At 36.4% G+C, this 16598-nt stretch overlaps 1 pseudogene; it reads left to right on the top strand.

The window, feature by feature from the left end:
- Positions 1–15138, top strand: part of LOC113196555 (histone H1.10-like) — a 72937-nt pseudogene extending 57799 nt beyond the window's left edge.
- The last annotated feature ends 1460 nt before the right edge of the window (positions 15139–16598 follow it).

A 16598-nucleotide genomic window follows, 5' to 3' on the forward strand; every position in this document is an offset into this window, starting at 1 on the left:
TTGCATATTAAAATCACAATGAGGGGCTGAGGTTGTGACTCAGTGGCATATGGCTTGCCTTGCACGTATGAGGCACTGGGTTCAATCCTCAGCATCACATAAAAATAAATAAATAAAGGTATTGTATACATCTGAAACTAAAAAAATAAATAAATAAATAAGTCACTATGAGGTAATACTATGTACCTATCAGAGGGCTTAAAAATTTAGAAAGACTACCAAAGGGGCTGGGGATGTGGCTCAAGCAGTAGCGTGCTCACCCAGCATGCACGGGTCCTGGGTTAGATTCTCAGCACCACATAAAAAAAAATAAATAAATAAAATACATAAAGATGTTTTGTACACGGAAAACCTAAAAAAATAAATATTAAGAAATTCACTCTCTCTCTCTAAACAAACAAACAAACAAAAAAACTACCAAACTAAATAAGATAGAGGCTTGGAGCAAATAAATCCTCATTCACTGCTGGTAGGAATGTAAAATGAAACAACAACTTGGAAAACAATTTGGCACTTTTAAACATAAAAAAAATATACCTTCCACATGATCTACTCATCTCACTTATGGGTATTTACCAAAGAGAAAAGAGAGCCTAAGTCCACACAAAGATCTGTAAGAAAGGTGTTCAGCTTGGTTTTACTTTTAAGCGCTAAACACTGGAAACACCCAAATGGCCATCAGTGGTGAACAGGCACATCCATATAATGGAAAACTTTTAACACTTAAAGGAATAAACTATTGATATAATCAGAAACAGAGATAAATCTCAAAATAATTACACTGAGTGAAAGAAGCCCCCCCAAATAAAGAGTACATGTAATATAATTTCACTTACATAAAACCCTAGATTAAGCAAACTAACCTATATTGACAACCTATGGGTAGGTTGGTGGTTACCTGGAGAAAGGGAGAGAGGATCTTGAGGATAGAAGTACAAAGAAATTTTGGGTGGTGATGGATCTGTTCATTCTCCTTATTGTGATGGTTTCGTGGGTGTGCACATGTGTCAGAACTGATTAAATCATACACTTTAAACATGAAGTCAACTGGATGTCAATTAGACCTCAGTAAAACTGTCTTTAAAAGGGCTACTTGACTTTTATAATATCTATTTTAAATTGTCACTTTTCCATCAGCATACCAAAATTCTTTCACTGTAGCAAACTTATTCATGTAACTGCTTCAAATACACCTTTTTCTTTGACCTTTATATAAACACAACCATAAAAATAAATTATTAATGGATAGAAAAGTGAACAAATTGGTCTCCCTGGATTGCACAGTTGTCTGTTTACTAGCTTCAAATGAAGTCTGAATGTTTAGCTAAACTACCAGTACTGAAGGCTCAGTCACTGAATACTGAAAACATTACTTTTGCAACCTGCCCTAAGGAAATTCATTAATCCAAATAAATATTTACTGCACGTGTGCTCTCTGTATGGCACTGTTGAAAGTGCTGGATTTCATGCAGAATGGACAGTACCAAATTACAAAGTTATTCCGTGTCTTCTTTTGGAACAATTTGTAATGTTTAGCAACACTTAAATCACATGATGAAAGAATAGCAATAGAAACAGGCCACAGAAAACCTAGAAAAGTGTCTTCTAATTAAAGGTTAAAATAATAAATTTCAGTGATAGCATGACTGAAGAATTGTATCCTAACAGCTTCGAATTCCAAAATGACAAGTATTTCTCATATCTTAAATGAACTCAGAAAAAAGATTAAAAATTACTTCCACAAACAGCAAATATGGAGTCTGCCAGCTCTAAGAGGTCATTCTGGCTTAGAAATATAAAAGAATGTGAAGAGAGACCCCAAATGATTTTTCTAAGTACCAATAACAAATAGGAAATTTTAAGTAAATTTTCTAACAGCTGGTATCAAATATAACACTCTAACAGCATATTCCTCATTATTCAGCTTAGCTAACTGGACCAAGAATAGAAGTCACTATATCTTACAGAAGATACAGCCTTAATTATTCATCACAAATAAAACCATCAATAGCTCTGCCACAATATTCAAGACCTTTTACAGCTTAGCAAGGGCATTTATTTGAATACCTTCACTATCTTTTTTCCTTGCAATTAAACTACCCTTTAAGGTTGTTTCTCTAAAGAACCCAATACCTGTCCCATTTGTGTACAATGAATTGAAGCATTTTCTACTCTCATGTATAACTGATTAGAACTAATGAATAATTTTAAAAAACCAACAAACTCATGGCACATCCACCAAAATCTATAGAAATCACTTGTCAGCGATAACCGTAGATGCCATGTGCTTCAGATTCCCTTAGAAAGTTACTCTTCTTCTAAATTTTTTGAGGTTCTCCAGAACTGTCATTTTTTATGTTCTCAAAGGTACAATTTTGCTAAACCATAAGCTTTTAGTGAATTTTGACTGACTGATTACTCTTCTTGTGTTCCAAACACATCATATCCAAATTCATATTTACATTAAACACTACTAATCCTGAGTGTTCAGTAACCATGGAACCCAGACCATGAGCTCTGCAAGCACAATATCCAAGTATTCTCATCTTCACTGAGAAGCAATATCCACCAAACAAAAGAAGAAAACAACCATAGTATTCAGTTACTACATCTTCAATTTATTGATTTTTGGAGTTTTACAAATGAAAATGGTTTGATTTAGGTAAATTGATGAAAAAAAGTACAGACATTTAACTGCTTATAGTTAAAATTATGAAATTTTACAACTAACCTCTGATTAAAATTAAAATTGTAAAATAACACCTGCTACAGCTTGAGTTCCCTTGAAGCTAAGAGCCAATTTGTGGTTCCTCATGATACCACCACTGTCAATTACTGCCCTCCTGTTGCATTTTACTTTGGAAAAAAAAAAAAAGCACTGGTTGATGGAGTAAGATCTACTTGTAATTTGCAATGTGCTTGGCACTGTGCTTACCAGTTTATATGCAGCATCTCTGTTCATCCTCACAAAAAAGCTATGATGGAGAATATTATAGACAGGTAGAGTGTCACTGACCTTAATATACTTGTCCAAGGTCACTGAGCTACTTCCCCTTACTAACAGCACAGAGTACATCTTGAATCTTTTATCAAGAGGGCCCCAAATGGGACCCCCCCTTCAGAGAATATGAGTACCTACCATTTATTCTTAGCATATTTATTTGAGTACCTACCATTTATTCTTAGCATATTTATTTTTCTCTAATTCACCTTAATCTGACCATCTTCTTTGGCATGGAGGAGAAACAACATAGTGGCAGAGCTGGGTGTGTGCAACAATTTATCTTCCGAGTTTTGGCATTCAGCTAGCCTTTACTGTCAAATCTTGCACATCCAGGCAAGATCAAGATCTCTTTAGTAAAATGACATCTATGGAGTGGCCTTACCAACAGTGCTATTATTAATTCTGACCATGTTTAAAGTGACTTTAAATATTCAAAACAATTCTGATCTTATATGTAGCAGTGTTTATCACATAAGCAAATGATTCCTGTCATGTTTAAACACATAAGATATATAAATGAGTAATTTATCCTTCATTCCTCCAAAAAATGACTTTGTATTTATTAATGAAAACATATAACACTGTTCTCTGACCAAAATTCCTATTTAACTGCTACACACACTGATGTTTCGTGAATTACATCAAAAAAAAGTTTACAGAAACCATACAACTTCCACCCTTTTTAGAATTGATGTACACTATTTTGTTCTCTTTGAGATGCAGGAAGAAATTTAAATTAAGATTTCACTAACATAGGAGAAAGAACAGTTAAACAGTACCTACTGTTCTTTGTCCATTAAGAAAGATTGCTCAGCCAGGTTGGTGGTACACACCTGCAATCCCAGTGGCTTGTAAACCTGAAGCAGGAGGATTGCAAGTTCAAACCCAGCCTTAGCAATTTAGTGAGGCTCTAAGGAACTTAACAGAACTCTGTCTTAAGAAAAAAAGAAAAAAAATAGTTGGGGATGTGGCTCAGTGGTTGAACATCCTGGACTCAATTTCTGGTACAAAAAAAAAAGTCAGAAAAACAGAATAAGCTGCACTGTATAAAATGAATTTTAAATATTTTTTTCTAGGAGCTGATAAGGGTACCTCTGAAAATCCATGCTAGTCTCTGGAAAGTCATAGCAGAGAAAATAACCAATCCCTAGAGGGGCTTCAATTAGTGAATGAAGTCAAGTGAATAGTCACAGAAACATAACATCTGGACAGTCACATCCCAAACTAAGCTGGTCTAAAAGTGACCTCTGTTTACTTCCTGCATTCTAGTCTACTCACTGGTGAACCTTGTTCCTGTACAGAAATGCTGACATCACAGGCTATCCAGGCCATAAACTTTTGAAGCATTCTCAACCTTCCCCTTCAGATCTTAGCAACTGCCCAAGCCAGCTTGAATTACCAAAGAGGAACAGATGGCTCTGCTCCACAATACTTCCCCACTTCTGGGAATGCTAGTGATTATGGCAGGGAGCTCCCAGCAAAGATTCTGCCTGAGCAGGGGGCACAAAACCCAAGGCTAAGAGTGCTCTTGAGGGCTGGGGTTGTGACTCAGTGGTAAGCAATTGCCTAGCACAGGTGAAGCACCAGGTTTGATTCTCAGCACCACACAAAAGAAAACAAAATGAAGTTCATCAACAAGTAAAAAATAATAATTAAAAGAAAAAAAATGCTCTTGGGATTTTGAAAAGCAGAGCTGGGAGGAGACCCTCTTTCCTCCTTCTTGTGGGAGAGCCTGAGCATGGCCCCTGCCCTGTCACTTAGCCCCCAAGGGCCTAAAATTATGCTGGCTTCTGTGGAATTTCATTCCTTTAAAACCTTCTTGAGAAATCTTCCTTGTTCAGTAATCCTCCTTTTAACTTATGATGGTTGATTGCAGCCAAGCATCCTGACTTGCACCTTGTAAACATTTCCAGTCTTTGTGTTCACCTCTATCAGCAGTGCCCTAGCTCAGATCCTCATCAGCTCTCTTCTGGACTAGTCCAACAGCCCACAATTCTCTTGTCTCTAGTCCTCACAACCAGCTTCTGTGATACACTTAACCAGAGGGACCATGTTACTCACACACACCCAAACTCATCAATGGCTCTCCATTATTAAAGAAAGATCTAAATTCCTTAACAGGACTCGCCCAACTCTCTATACACAATCTTCCCTCTAGTCAAACAGCTGTTCCTCCTTGACTCACATTTTAGCTCTGACTACCTAAAACTGCTTGGGTTTGGGCTGGGGCTCAGATACACACACCCACCACACTGAATTAATTAGTAAGTAGGAAGTTCCCATTCTTGAAAACCTGAAGAAATCAAAGAAATGTGGCTTTCTTCCAGCTTGCTTCTAGGTATCAAAGTCATCATATTGATGTCCACATTTCATTACATCAATATCCCTAAATATTGCTGTTACAAATACCTGGTGCCAATGTACATAACACACAGCAGCAGCAAATGTCTGAAAGGAAGAATCACAGACTATAACAAAAGGTTCTGATCACTAATGAATCTCTGCAGACATAGCACCAGCACTGACTCCCTGAGAGGCTTTCTCACCCATACAATGCCCCTCCTCCTCTCTTGGTGCCACTACCCTCTGTAGAAATCTGTAGCTTGGCACATGACCTCTGGTTCCTTAAAGACAGGACCATGTTCCAAGAATCCATGGATCTCCAAGCCCAGTCAAGTCCTCAGAATACATTAGACATCTGTAAATGTTTACAGAATAATGTATGCATTCTGAGCTAAGTAGAACACTAAAAGACATTTTCTGATTTTTAAAAAAAGTGCACTGGATATCAGGTTAGAAAACTTGGGCTTCTTCCATTAAATGTGATGAAAATATTTGAAAACACAAAATATTTTTTAATATCTCTAACCCATTGTGTAGTTAACTAAATGATCATTGTTTCTGTTAAAAAAAATAATGGAAGATGTTGAGAAATAAGGTCTGTTTTCTTTTAACTTATAAAAAATTTCAGAGAAAACTGCATAAGCAGTCAAAAAACTGGTAAATTGGACTCAAACAAAAAACCTATTGGCTTCATAAAAAGTTAAAAGACTATAGAATAAGAAAAAAAATTATACTTCATATATCTGATAAAGTGTACATTTGTGTATATCCAGAATACATAAGAATTATTACAACTTAACAAGAAAAGGACAGCTCAACTTTAAAATGGGAAAAGAATCTGAATATATATTTTTCTAACAAAGATAAACAATGACTAACAAGTCCATAAAGATACTCAATATTATTAGTTATCAGGAAAATGCAAATCAAAACCACAATGCAATGCCACTTCATACCCATTAGGATGACTACTATGGAAAAATACCATGGCAAAAAATGTTGTCAAGGATATGGAGAAATGGAATCTTCAAACATTGCTGATGGGAATGTAAAATGGTAGACTCACCTTATAAAACAATCTGGCAGAGTTACTTATGGCCCATTAATTTCACTCCTAAATATCTACTCAAAAGAAAATGTTGACTTCAACTCAAAAATACAAATATTCACAGCAGCATGATCATAAGATCTACAAAGTGAAAGTCACCCAAATATCCATTAACTGATAAATGGGTAAACAAACTGCAGTGTATCTATATAATAGAACACGATTTAGCAATAAAAAAGGAATAAAGTTCTGATATGTGCTACCTCAAAAACAGGCTAAGAATCCAGAAACAAAGGGCAATACATTGAATTATTACATTTATATATCATGCCCAGAACAAGTAAATCCATAAAAAGAGAAAGAAGATTCATACCTATGTGGAGCAAGAGTGAGTAGAGAGTGACAGCTAAAGGGCATGGATCTTCTTTGGATATGACAAAAGTGTTTCAGTATTAGACAGCAGGATAGGCACACAACTATGTGAATATACTAAAACTCAGTAAATTGCACTTTTAAGGAGTGACCTTGATGGTAATGTGAATTATATATCAATAAAGCTGTTATATTTGAAAATGTTGCACAAAGTCATATAGTAACACCTCTGCACAAGGGTCTGGTTGAATCACTCTGCCTGTGACAGAATAATCTGTCATAAAAATACACAATCTGTTCAAATGGGAAAATAATCTGTTTCTACCAATAAATCCCTATTACGACTAGCCATAAAACCAGATCCAAAGTAAAAAGAGCATACAATTTAAAATTATCTGGAAGGGTACAGAATTAAACTAACCAAAGACTATCTACCCAACTTTCCAATCAAATGATCACTTACTCTACCAGTCTAAACTAAGCTTTATGCATAATATAGGAAGAAACTGCTTCAAATGCAGAAAATCCAACCCATTTAATATGTAATGAAGTCTTTTTTAAGGGGGGTAGTTGTAGATGGACATAATTTCTTTATTTATTCATTTGTTTGTTTGTTTGTTTGTTTGTTTATATATTGTGGTGCAAATGATCAAAACCAGTGCCTCACACATGCCATGAAGGCATTCTACCACTGAGCCATAATCCCAGTCCTGTAATAAAGTCTTAATATCTTTTTAAATGTAGTATAAAATTCTTAACAAATGCAGCTAAAAGGAGAAATTAAGGAAAAAGCCTCCATTTTATTACAACTTCTGTTTAATACCTCACTTTTCAAGAATATTTTTAGTAGGTTTTAGGGCACACAATTAAAGAAATTAACTCATCAGTAAGATGAAAGGCACTGTATAAACAAATTCCTGTACTGCCACAGAAAAGAGATTTAAAAACCTAGAGCTTCAATATTTTAGAAAACAAATAAGATTATATCATTAGCCACAATAAGATACCAGCAGGAAAACCTCATTAATTTGGCCCAATAATGAAGACTCAGTAATTTCAAGTATGCCTTAATTTAACTTCAGACTATGTATTAAAGAATAATTGCTAGGGCCTGGGGTTGTGGCTAAGCAGTAGAGTGCTTGCCTGGCACATGCAGAGCCCTGGGTTCAATCCTCAGCACCAAATATAAATCAATAAAATAAAGTACTGCGTCCAACTACAACTAAAAAATAAATATTTAAAAAAATTGCTATGCAAATTAAAGTGCAAATAAAAATTGCTAGAGGATTATTTAATTGATTTTAAGTTTCACATGCAAATAACTTCTTCAAAAACAATAATTAAAACTAGTTTCATGCATTCTTTAGAATCCTGTATTCTAATAGAAATAAAGTATATAAAAGAGAGACTAAAACACTGCTTAAATCTATTAGATCATTAGTTGTTCCATCTCTCTGTTTACTTTGGCTGTTAAAAACTGGTTTAGGAGTCAGAAAAGCTTAATAGGCAAGTCCCAGACAAAAACTTATTCATTCTACTCAAAGTCTGGCAACCTAATTCTCTGCTTTTATTTTTTAAAAATGTGAACCGTACCATTATATTTACTTTATTTTGGGGGCCATTTACTTTATCCTTATTTTCAAACAGCATATTGCCATGTCTATACTGGGAAACATAAACAAAACATACCTAGTTCAGATACTTACTCTGCCCTTAATGGAAAAAATGATTTAAAATACAGGACTTATATGACTCTTAAAATTAAATACAACATAGTCCAAATCAAAATTTGAAACAAAGTACCATTGAATGTTATGGCAGAAAGTGTCATACAGTTATGCACAACTAAATTTAAATGAAACCATGTTAGTCTTCTCTAAATTGAAATGTGCACAATTCTCTTTTGCATCTTTAACCTAATAATGACAATATACATCAACGTTTGGGAGGTTGAGGCTGAGGCAGGAGAATCCTAAGTTCAAGGGCAGCCTTAGAAACTTAGTGAGGCTCTAAGCAATTTAGCAAGACCCTGTCTCAAAATTTAAAATAAATAAATAAATAAATAAATAAATAAATAAATAAACAAACAAACAAAAGGTCTGGGGATGGGTTTCCATGGTTAAGCGCCCCTAGATTCAATCCCCAGTTCCAAAAAATTAAACAAATAAGTAAATAATGCTTTGGGTGTCTGTGGATGCCTACCAGGTAGGTAGGTCCTCATTGTGGAATGAAAACTGGTGAATAAATCACCAGATAGACCATATGGTACCAGTCTTTGTGTATTCAGTAAACAATGTTAATTGAAGTGAAAAGAAAAGCACCCTCAGAAAAGAATCTAGATGTACTTTATATATAGAAGACAGTTTATTTATTTTTTCATTAAGCCAAAGAATAAACAGTAGGTCAATGACAAAGTTGTGAATCTGCTTCTTGTGAGGCAATTCTTATATGTAACTCTTATTTGATTGAAATAAAATCTAAAGCAAACATAAAATTAAAAATTAAATTTATATCTGGAAAAGATAAAATCTTTTGTACTGAAGAGATGCACATAGGTTTACACATGAATGCACAATCACATAGTTTACATAACTCAAAAACACTATATTATCATTCAATTATGGAAATTATATTTTGTATGCTATTCAGCCATTGGTATCCATGTTTGAAAATTGTTAAGAAATTTATTTTGAAAGTTACTTTAGGCTTCCCTTCAGATGAATAAAACACAAAAGTACTGCTCTTTGCAGAGGAAAACATTCTGTATTCAAAACAATTATAGCTGGTTGATCAAGTTTTCAATTTTTTTTAATATTTACTTTTTAGGTTTTTGTTGTTGTTGTTGTTTTGGTGGACACAATATCTTTATTTTATTTTTATGTGGTGCTGAGGATTGAACTCAGTGCCTCATACATGCCAGGCTAGTGTGCTACCACTTGAGCCACATCCCCGACCCTCAAGGTTTCAAATATTAATAATGAGTTAAAATCAAGGCAAAAGACCTAAAAACAACTCAATATGTTTAAATATTTTCATCACAGTTAATGACTAAGAATATCTGACACATAAGAATCACAAGTATGTTCTTAAGGAAGAAAATGCTTTATGTTAATAAGAATATTCAATAAAAGAAATCTTTGATTAACACAAGGTTTCCTTCAATAGTTGGGTACAGAGGAACACACTTATAATACAAGCCACTGAGGAAACTGAGGCAGGAGGATCACAAGTTCAAGGACAGCCTCAGCAACTTAGTGAGACTCTGTCTTAAAATTAAAAAAAAAAAAATTAAATTAAAATAAAAGGTGATGGGGAACTAATTTACTGGTGAAGTGCCACAGGGTTCAATCCCTAGTATCAATAAAAAACATGTTATCTCAAAAATGTACTTTTTTTTTCCTATTGGGTTAGCAAAGATTAAAAAGATTAACAAAACTTGGTGTGAGCAAGGGTTTTGAAAATAGGATTTTCATGGACATTGAGGGGGATAGTTTATACAGATAACAGCTTAGCCATATATCAATATTTAAAATGTATATAATCTTTGACCTGGCAGTTATACCTCTAAGAAGATAAATGAATAAGTATACTCTCATCAACATACCATTATTCACAAGAAAGAAAAACAAATAACAATCTAAATGGTTTTGAAAGGAGTAGCTAGATAAAGTATGATGTCTCTAAATAATGGAAAACTAGGCAGCCAGGGCTGGGGTTGAAGCCCAGTGGTAGAACACTTGCCTGGCACATTTAAAGAAGAAGGTTTGATTCTCAGCACTGCATATATAAATTAATATATATTGACAATTAAAAAAATAATTAAAAAAACAAAACTAGGCAGCCAGTAAAATGATCACCCATGATTATGCACATCAGTTTCAACTCACAAATAGAGATATATATAGAACACATTAAAAATGACCACATAGCTTCATATATAGAGAGAGACTGCTATTTATTTAAAATCTTATATATACTTTCATATCCATCAACAAATTTCCAAAAGTGAGTTAATGGTGGCCATTTTTTTGTGCAAGAGTTGAGGGCTTACTATGTTGTTTTATATGGGTAGAAATTTTTCTAATTATTATAATAAAAAATCACAACATACTTTTAAGATAAAGAAGTGCCTCTGTATCACCAAAATTACCTCAAATCTTTTCAACTTCCTATTTAAGAGGAAAGAATTCATTGAATGTTGCAAGTAGATGTAATACAGGATCTCCTTCTCAGAATCACACTTTAAAATGACAAGATAATAGAAATTAAAATATTAGAGTCAAAGAGATAGGGAAAGAAAAATGTCATTATTCAAACAGCCCACAATATTGGCATCCACCTTTCCACCCACAGGTTCTATGAAATCAAACCCTCCTAAAACAATATCCCTTTTACACCTTAAGGAGGCAGAGTTTAAAAAATAATAATAATAATTAGAGGATTTTTAAAATGTAAAATCATAAAACACTTACCCAGTAAAAATATTTAATTATTTTCCTGTCTTACATTCTTTCATAGCACCTTTATTAAGAACCTGAAAGAAAGAAAAAAAAGTTTGAAGAAGTTAAATAGATTTTAAATGTATACATTTAATCTGACGTTTATTTCTTTTAGATTTCTGTTTTTCAGTTCAAAAGTACTCATGGAAAAATAAGCAAGCAGGATTTCCCAGGAATATGAAAAGCAACAAGGGGAAACTAGTTTTAAAAGATATTAAAACTTTTATGAAACCAATAATGTGATATTGGTATATGAAGAGAAAGACTAATAGAATACAAACCCCAGAGACACCTCAATACATCCAAAAGTTAATAATACCATAAGAATATTCAAAGAAGGGCTCTAAAATCAACAAGTGAAAATAACAGGCACAAAAAGATAAAATTGAACCTATGCATCATTCTGAAAACCAGAATAAATCCTAATTTGAACATTTAAATGTAAAAGTGATACCTTAAAAGTACTAAAAGAAACCATGGGCAAATTATAAAAATCTTGGAGGCCTTTCAGTGACTTAAACTCCATATACCTGGGCTGGGGCTGTAGCTCAGTGGTACAGTACTTGCCTAGCACTTGTGAGGCATTTTGTTCGATCCTCATCACCACATAGAAATAAAGAAAGATTTTTAAAAAAATCAAAATACCATAATGAGTAATATAAACTTTAAAATTTAAAGAAAAAAATGTAAGACTTTTGTATATCAAAATATATGAAGGTAAATAAAAATAAGTGAAATCTGGGGAAAACTATAATCTACACTACACAAGGCTAATCTCTCCAATTTATAAATTTCCAAAAATTGATAAGGGGGGGGGGGGTAAGCAATCCAAAACAAAAGAGTGAAAAAACACATGAACAGAGAGTTAAAACAACTAGTTTTTACGCATAAGATGCTCAGCCTCATTAATAATGATAGCAATGCACATTAAAACTATTCTATATTGATAATTCTCATCTATCAAACTGTTAACAAATTCAAGGGTTGTAAACACAGTACATTGGAAAGGCCCCAGAAAAATAGGAACTCTTTCATTCACTGCAATCTGCCCTCTTGTACCTGTGGTATTCAGACTGGATTCAACAATCATAGATGAAAATATCTTTTAAAAAAATTGTCATACTGAACTCATATCAACTTTTTGCCTTGTCATTAGTCCCTAAACAATACAGTGTAATAAATATTTACATGGCATTTATATTGTATTAGGTATTCTAAGCAATCTAAAGATGATTTAAAAGTATTCTGAGGATGTGCATAGGTTATATGCAAATACTATGCTTTTTATATAAGAGATTTAAGCATCTTTGAAATTCAGTATCCACAAAGGGGTCCTCAAACCAATCCTCCATGGATAACAGGGAGCAACTGTACTTCTGGGAGTTTAAAATGGTGCAACACTTAAGAAAGGAAGCATTTAACTAAATTATAAATGCACTGCCCACTGGCACAGTAATCCCACTTCTAGGAATGTATACCACAGATGTACCTGCACATGTATAAAATGATATATATACAAGCTGTTTCACCACAGTGTGGTCTGTGATAAACCTAGAAACAACCCAAACACCCACCAGGGGGTGGGGGCTGGTTAAGTAAACAAGGCACTTAATAGACACTGTTTAAACACAGCTGTTTTTTTTAAAAAAAGTGTTGTCTATAAACAAATATTATATTCTTTCTAAATAAATACTAATAGGAAAAGATCTCAAGAGCATATAAAGAAAAAGCCATGAAACAGAATTACTTACATAGTATACTACATTTTATATAAAAAAGAATATATTACACTGGCATTTCTCCTACTATAAAAGGAAACAATTGACATCTATGGGACATAAATAAAAGTGGTTATCTAAGAAAGAGGGGGTGAAGGGGGGGCCAAAGCAGTTGGAATCAGATTTTTCCCAAGCATGCCTGTGTCATTTTAACTTTTGAACCATAAGAACATGTTATCTACATTAAAATAATTTTTAAACATTAAAAAGAATACTTACAGAAAGAAGAGAAAGAGACATCTATAGAAAAGACTTAAAAACAAGCTTTAAAGAAATTTTCTGCTCTGAAATTAGATGCTGAAAAGCAATCTTGGTGTGGTCATCACAAAAAAAAAAAAATATATGCTTTTTCCCCCTTCAAGCAAGTTAAAGGATATGATAATCTGTTTTTAAAAAGCTATTTGAAGGAGTAAGAAATTAGGAAAGAGGAGAAAAAGGTACAATGAGGACACTCTAGTATAATGGTTCTCTCCAGGTATGGTCCCTGTACTAGCAGCATCAGCATCATGTGACAACTTGTTAAATTTAAAATTCTCAGGCTCCCACTGACACTACCAAATCAGAAACCTTGTACTAGTCCAGCAATCCTGGTAATACCCTCAAGTCTGAGAGTCACATATATTGTCTGGTGCCTCGCACAGGTTCATACACCACCAGTTTGTATTTCAAACAAGATCCAGGACTTAGGACCACACTTGGATAAGCAAAGTTGAAGTCCTCCTGGGGGAAAAAGTTATGTAACCTTCATATGGTTGAGTTTCCAATGAGACCTGTCCTCAGTATCAGAAGAAAAAAGTCCTTATACAGGCTTCCTAGCCAAGAGATATCATGGAGCTAGTTTCCCACATAAATTGTGTACACAGAGAATAAATGTTTTCAAATACATTCTTATAAAAACAATAACAACTATAAATCATCAAAATTCAACTTAAGGATATCTCACTTGAAAAAAAATTATAAGTGGACCTACAAACTTTCAGAAATAGGACAAAGAAATAAAAAATAATCTATATTCCATAAATTCTCCTTGTGTTGTCTGAACAACTTAACCTCAAATGCATTATTAACTGCTGGCCATGTGCTCTCCATGGAAAAGCACGAAGAAGTTTGTTTTCCTCAAACCCTTTTCAAAAAAACTGTCCTCATGTTTATGAATACTCGTCTTCCATTTGTTTTACAGGAGGGGAAAGATCTCTATAGGAATCTTCTGAATAAAGAATTCTGGTTCAGCAGAGCACAGCGCTCTCACCCGGACGGCGCTTAGGGCCTTGGAGCAGCTGCAGCAGCAACAGCAGCATCAGACTGAGCTCCCCCAGCCCTCCCCAGCCCCCAGCTTCCCGAGCTCATCCCCAGTCCTGCCGCCTGGCCCCAGGCCAGGCTACAGTGTTCTGCCTGGAGCCCCGAGCGTGACCTAGGAACACTGGGGCCCCTCGCCTTCCTCTTCTCGGCTCGTCCCCCCCCCCAGCTTCCGTGCATCGCCAGCCACCAACCTGCTGGCCACCATATCAGTGGAGCTGGAGGAGGCCCTGCCACCCACGGGCGCCAAGGGGTCCAAGAGGGTGGCGAGTGTGAGTGGTGGCTGTAGCAGGCGGCTACAAGGCCCGCGTCTGCCCAAAGCGCAGGAGCAGCGGCAAAAAGAACCAGCCAGGTAAGTACAGCCAGCTGGTGGTGGAGATGGTCTGCGGGCTGGGCGAGTGCAGCGGCTCCTCGCTGGCTGCATCTATGCAGAGGCCAGGAAAATAGCGTGGTTTGACCAGCAGAACCGCCCACCTACCTCAAGTACTAGGGGCGCGCTGGTGGAGAACGCCAGGCTGCTGCAGGTCAAGGGCATGGGAGCCAACAGCTCCTTCAAGCTCAACCCCAAGAAGCTGGAGGCCAGCTGAGCAGTGGGCCCTGGCCCTTGCCCAGTGCGCACAAGCCTAAGAAGCTAAGGCACTGCACCGCGCAGACCCCAACCTGCCAAAAGTGCTGTGGCTGACACGCAAACCGGGAAGGCTGCTGCCAAGGACAAGGGCAGCAGCTGCAGCGAGGAGCAAGAAGGTGAAGAAGGTGGCCAAGCCTAGCATCCCCAAGGTGCTCAAGGGCTGCAATTGAGCCCCGGCTCACTGGCGTGGAAAGTTGAGGGGGACCCTCCCTTCAGCACTGTGGCCTCCCCTCCTCTCCCCAATGTGCTGTGGCATCCGCTGTTCTGGGAGATTTTTGAAACAGCTCCCAGCCTGCCCCCATGGGCTCTGGCCCTTGGCAAAGGCCATCGCCATGGTTACCATTCCCCACCTGCACGCAAATGGGCTGGCCTCCCTCTAGCAATCTCTGAGCTCACAATTGCTCTGTGAGCAGGGCAGCTAGGTGATCCCCTCTGCAACGTGCCCTTGGGAGGGGCAATGAAAGATTGTTGACCTTTGCACAAAATAAAATAAAAAGTTTTATAGTTTAGACAGAAGGATTTAGAAGTCAAACGTGGTGGGACACTGTAATCTCAGCAGCTCTGGAGGCTGAGACAAGAAGATCTCAAATTCAAAGCCAGCCTCAGCGATGGTGAGGCACTAAGTAACTCAGTGAGACCCTGTCTCTAAATAAAATAGGGCTGGAGATGTGGCTCTGGGGCTGAGGGCCAAGTTCCATTTCTCAGATGTTGAAGGTTGAACACGTGAAATGCTGAGGAAAGTGTAAAAAGCAAGTTTTATTTAAAGGATAGAACAGAGGTGGACTTCTTGAGAGAGAAGAGGTCCCAGGGAAGGGTGGCCAAGGAAGTGGGGGTATTTTGCTCCTTTTATACTTTTTAGAATTCCTTTGTACTCATGGTATTGTAAGGACAAACGAGGCAAGGCACCGAAGATAGCAGGAATCAGTTTTATTTGGCTGCAGCTAGGTTCAGAGGGCACAGCTTTTGCTGTAATCAATAAATTCCCTGAACCCCGAGTTCAGAGAGTTTCAGAGTTTTATACCCAGCATATAAGTGGAGGGACTCAGAAGTTCACATTCTGCAGGGATTTACATAAAAAAGCTTTTTCTTTCACTATTCTGGGCAAGTTAACTCTTCAAGGACAACACCTGAGAAGGGGAGAGCTGCTTCTCCCCTTTCTTTCCTTCCCCTGCCAGCTGTTGCCATGGAACCCTTTTGAAACTTATCTTAAAAACGTAGACATCTCTGTAAAGCCCAGCTCAAGGCCAGAGTCGTTGTTTGCACATTTATTCAAAGTACTATACGGAATACATTTGTGAAAAACTAATAACGGGGTGTCCAGCACCTGGAGTGCTGTTATCTTCTCTGTCAGTGGCCAAGTAAACAGGGTGACAGGAAAATAGGAAGTTTATCTACATTGAACTCTTTCACAGAGACTCTTTTTCTAACAGTTCTAAAATTTGCCATGGTGAAGAGGGCTTTTCTGTGGAGAAAAGGGGTACCACTTCAAAATAATAGTAAAAATGTGCATAACACAGAGTATATCTGCAACTTAATTTATTTTTTTCCCTTTGGTGTTCACTAGACATTTTTTTTCAGGAAACAGTTTCTTGATATGAAAGCAAGAGAACAAGATAGATCTACTGAAAAA

Source organism: Urocitellus parryii, chromosome 9 (genome assembly GCF_045843805.1).
Source record: "Urocitellus parryii isolate mUroPar1 chromosome 9, mUroPar1.hap1, whole genome shotgun sequence".
Taxonomy (NCBI): domain Eukaryota; kingdom Metazoa; phylum Chordata; class Mammalia; order Rodentia; family Sciuridae; genus Urocitellus; species Urocitellus parryii.